Below are 5,491 nucleotides of genomic sequence, written 5' to 3'. Positions count from 1 at the left end.
TTCCATTCACTTCACAGAATGTATTAAATTCCTTAGATGTAAATTCACCTCCTTGATCTGATCTTAAACATTTTATTTTCTTACCAGTTTCATTTTCAACCAATGCTTTGAACAGTTTGAACTTTCCAAGTGCTTCTGATTTTTCTCTGAGAAAAGTAACCCAACACATTCTAGAATAGTCATCAATGATTAGCATGAAATATCTATCACCTTGTAAGCTTTTAGTTCTAGCTGGACCACATAAATCAATGTGAATCAAATCAAGAGCATTATTTGATTTTTCTGGAATACTTTTGAAACTAGCTCTAACTTGTTTTCCAAATTGACATTTCTTGCATACTGTATTCTGAGGTTTGAAAATTTTAGGTAAATCTCTAACTGCCTTAGTAGTACTGATCTTTACCATGCAATCAAAGTTTACATGACAGAGTCTCTTATGCCATAACCAACTTTCATCTATATGTGCAATTAAGCATGTCTTTTAATTGTTATTCAAATGAAAGATATTACCTCTAGTCTGATTACTAGTTGCAATTTCCAAACCAGTTCTGTTCATGATTTTGCATTTTCCATTTTTAAATTGTAACTGAATTCTCAACTAATTGATCAACACTCAGAAGATTATGCTTTAATCCTTCAACATAGTAGACATTGTCAATGTTATGCTTACCATCAAGAGATATTGAACCCTTACCTTTGATTGAACAAGCTTTGTCATCTCCAAATCTCACTAAGCCTCCATTGTATTCTTGAAAGTTCAAGAATTTACCTTTGTCTCTTGTCATATGATGTGAGCATCCTGAATCAATGATCCATTCATCCTTTACTTCAACTTTAGTTTCTAGGGCCCGTACTATCGGTTGAGCAGTAGGTGTCAGTTGATCTTCTGTTATAGCAACAAAAACCCATCCATTGTCTATTGGATCCTCATCAGAATCATCAGTCACACCTTCATCAGCAATGTAACAAGATTTGTCTTTATTCTTCTTAAATCTATATCTCTGATATTCAGGGTTAGGCTTGTATGTTCTTCTAGCTTCTTCTCTTAGTATAGTATGTCTATCAAGGCATCTTGAAGCCATATGACCAATCTTATTGCAGTTAAAACATTTAAAGGGTGCTTTACCTTCATACTTACTTCCAACTGGACCTTTAGGCATTTTCCTTGCAAATAGTGCTTCAAGTTCTTCAAGTTCTTCATTTTCTTTCCTACTTTCTTCAAGTTCTCTTGCATAAAAGGCTTTCCAATCAGATTTGTCAAATGATGGAGCAGATGATGTTGATGCTTTAAAGGCCAAATCTATCTTTATAGAGGCAATAGGACCAAATTCTTCAATTTCAAAAGCTGAAAGTTTCCCAATCAATATATCCCTAGTAACTGATGTATTAGGCATTGTTCTTAACTCATTTATAGCAGTGACTTTCATTTTATATGTCGGTGGAAATCCTCTTAAAACTTTTGAAACAATTTCATCCTCACTTAAGGTTCCTCCACAACATTTAATACCCAAAACAATTTCATTTACTCTTTCCATAAAAGCATAAATCCTTTCATCTTCTTCCATTTTTAGATTCATACCTGACTCGGAAGCTTTTAAGTTTTGCAATTTTGACTGTGGAATCTCCTTCATTCAATGTTTCCAAATGATCCCAAATAGCTTTAGTAGTAGACCTATCTGATAGTCCCATGATTTGTTGATCTGATAATGCGCTCATAAGTGCTTCTCTTGCTTTGCAATCATTTTCCTCATCTTTTGTCAAGTTAGCTAGACTGGGTTGACCTGGTACAGCAGCAGTATAACCATTCTTTGTAACTTCCCAGATGTATTTACCAATGCAATTTGGATGTGTCTCCATTCTGATCTTCCATATGCCATGGTTCCATCAAGTTTAGGATTGTCCTTCCTGAAATAATTAGTAGACATTGGATCTCCTCAACCTGTTAAACTTCTGCAAAAGAGGACTAAGCTCTGATACCAATTGTTAGGTTCTGGAGACAACTGAGAGGGGGGGATGAATCAGTTGTCAAATAAATTTAAACCAAAAACAATTTAACCAACTTAATGCTTAATACCAGTAAACCAGTTAAGTACTGCACAAAATGGCATCTTTATATGCTGGATTCAGTACTGGTGTAATGCTGATATGCTTCCACAAAAACCCTCCTTCAATCTTCAGATGATGTCTGCGTGTATAGCTCTGCTTAATCTCGCATATACCTTCACACAATCCTTTTTTGCATTCCACATTTGATCTTACAAATAAGATCTTATATTTATACCATAACCTAAGACCAATTTTAGTAGGTCGGCTCTACAAGATATTATAATAAAAACATTTTACAAACAATATAATATCTGATGCAATAACCAATTGAACATGTCGGCTTAATGCATTTACAACAATAATTAATCATCTTCATAGTATGTCGTGTTGATCTGGAAAAGATAAACCTGTCGGTGTAACCCTAGATAACCCTGGACCTATTTGCTGGTAAAAGAAAATATGCAAATATGAATATACCAGTAATTAATTCATTAAGACAAGATGTCCACACGATGTCTTCAATATTATCAAGTGTTTTCCATGCCATTCCAAGTGTCAGTGATCATTATAGCTTGTCGGTGTATCAGATACCAGTAACTATGCAATAGTTACTTGCTTGCCGGTGAATGTTGTTGGATATCCAAAGTGCTAGTATTTTAGTAGGTGTTGACATCAATGAAAAAACCATACCGAAATACCAACAATCACGTGTGAAATAGATAACTAATTAGATTTTTTTAATTCCATTATAAAAAATTAGATCTGAAAACACTCAATCAAAAATATGCAAAATGTTAGAAGTGTCAGGTTCACCAAAATGTAATGGGTGGGAAATGAGTATTCACTAGTTTAGCTATGTAAACAAGGAATTGGCCCACTTCCAATCTATTACATTAAAGAGGAATGAAATCAATTGATTCAACCTCAATTATATGTAAATGGTTAAATGTAAATTAGACTCTACTCCTTGTTTAATTGAGTTGAAAATGAAATGTGGGAATGATGTAACTGGAATGCAAGATCTAGGGTTAAGAATGTGAAATTGACAAAAATTAGCATGAACAAACACTTTCAAATTAGACATGTAGACAGAATTTAAAAATTTGGAAATAGGAAGTTGAGAGGAACCTTTGTCTGAGATCTAGACTCGAAAGTGTGGGAAAATGTGATAGTTCTGATACTAATTGTTAAGTACAGATGCCAAGCTAACAAAATGAGAGGGGGGGTGAATCATACAAACTTAATCTTCAATATATTCAATAGATTCAACCTCGGTAGCTTTAACAGATATATGTAACCAAAACTATAAAACATGCAACCTTAAGAACACATAATCATAACAACACTCATAACACCAGATTTAACGTGGAAACCCAAATAGGGAAAAACCACTGTGGGATTTCGGACCCACTAAGAAATATACTCTTCTAGAGTATGCTCAGTTAAAAGCAAATCCTGTTAAAGATTACAAACACATTGCTAGATGTGACCCGGTTAAGGGATTTCCCTCAGATCTGTTAGGATCTTCACCTTGTTAGAAGTGACCTTGTCAAAGGGTTTCAAACACTCAATTAGAGTGTCACCTTGCTAGAGGATTTACAAATAAGACTGTTAAATCTACTCGGTTAAGATATTTTCTGTCACTTACAAATAAACAATAGTAATGAGTATGTCTACAACTTTGCATCTAAAATGCTAAAGCAGATTCTTATTTGCTCAATACAATCTAGTCATAAGACTTATCTTGTCCCTCTGTTGGGCTCCTTACTCTGTTATTCAAACAGGTCTTCAAGCTTTTGCGCTCAATAATCACTATGTAGCATCCCTGTGCTTACACTTGCCTGCATGCATTGTTTATCAACAGTTCCTTATTTATAAACAATTTGCTAACTGCTTAATCTCTTTGATCACATTTCCCATGATCAATCATAGCCATCAGATCTTCAATTTTGACCAGGTTCAATGTATCCTTTGATTGGAAAACATTTTACCTCGCCTTGGAACTTGCATATATTTCTTGGAACTTGTGCTAGGGTATTGCGGTTTAATCTGAGTTGTAGATCTTCCTACCGATCTTTCATTGCCATAGATCCTTAACAAACTTCATACACGTTGTATCAATCATTTAATCATATCCAGCTCATCAGCTTCCATAATTAAATAACGCATGTATACATCGAATGCATTATGCTATTACTCGGTTGCAACTCGGTAAATACTAAACTTCACTCGGTAGACATTCCGCCTTCATTAACCAATAGTGATAACCTTAAGGTTTACCAACTAGGTTCCTTAGGGTTTACCGACTAGGTTCCTTAGGGTTTACTGACTAGGTTTCTTGCTCGGTAACATAGTATAGTATTGACCTTACAAACAATAGCATATGTAGGATATCAAAACAATCTAAACAACATGATCTCATCATTGTCTAACTCGGTAGTAGTTGCCCATTGAATAACTTATTGCTCCCCTTATTCATCACATTCTTTCTGTGTCTTTTACCGACATCTTAATTCTCTTCAAAACATACTTCTTAAGATATGGCAACATCCTACTAAATCAGAAAATCAATTTCTTGACATCAATGACAAAATAATATTGTGAAGACAGTAAACATCCTTAATAAGTTATATCCATAATTATCAACAACCTTCTCAATATCCTAATTGAAATGCCAACAATCTCCCCCTTTGGCATTGATGGCAAAACCAATTGATTTGACCTAAAAGATTCAAATTCAGATTGTTGTGATTGTTGAAATGTTGAAATGCTCTCCCCCTGTCATTAGTCTTCTCCCCCATACATTAGTCTTCTCCCCCTTTGACAACAATGCCAAAAGAAAACTAATACATAATTTCTTCCTGTGTGAAGTAATTCCTTTGTTGTTCGGTATCAACTCAGTCTCGGTTAGAGCATTTTGTCTTCAATTCATGTTCCCTATTTTTGTTTCCTGCACACCTTTAGAAAACATCCTAAAGTGTGTAAATCAGCATCAACTCCTAAAAGATATTCTTTAGAGTCATCGAATTGATGCTTTCACTGAACTCAGTCAATGAGTAGAAGATAGGGGTAGGACCCCTAACTTACTTCTGAGATACTCAAAAGTGTCCCTTGGCAGTGGCTTGGTAAAAATATCTGCTATTTGTTCCTTTGAGCTAACATACTCCAGCACCACTTTCTTCTCTTGAACTTCTTCTGTAAGATAATGATATTTGATAGAGATGTGCTTTGTCTTAGAGTGCATAACAGGATTCTTTGAAATGTTAATGGCACTAGTATTATCATAGAATATAGTTACTAGCTCGGTAACTTTCTCATTTATTCCTTCCAACAGTTGTTTGATCCATGCTATATTGGTACAATTCAATGTTGCAATAACATATTCAGCTTTTGTTGTTGACTGTGAAATACATCCTTGTTTCTTGCTAGGCCAACTCACTAGTCT

Source organism: Cryptomeria japonica, chromosome 10 (assembly GCF_030272615.1).
Source record: "Cryptomeria japonica chromosome 10, Sugi_1.0, whole genome shotgun sequence".
Lineage (NCBI taxonomy): Eukaryota > Viridiplantae > Streptophyta > Pinopsida > Cupressales > Cupressaceae > Cryptomeria > Cryptomeria japonica.
Note: the sequence above shows the minus strand (reverse complement) of the source record.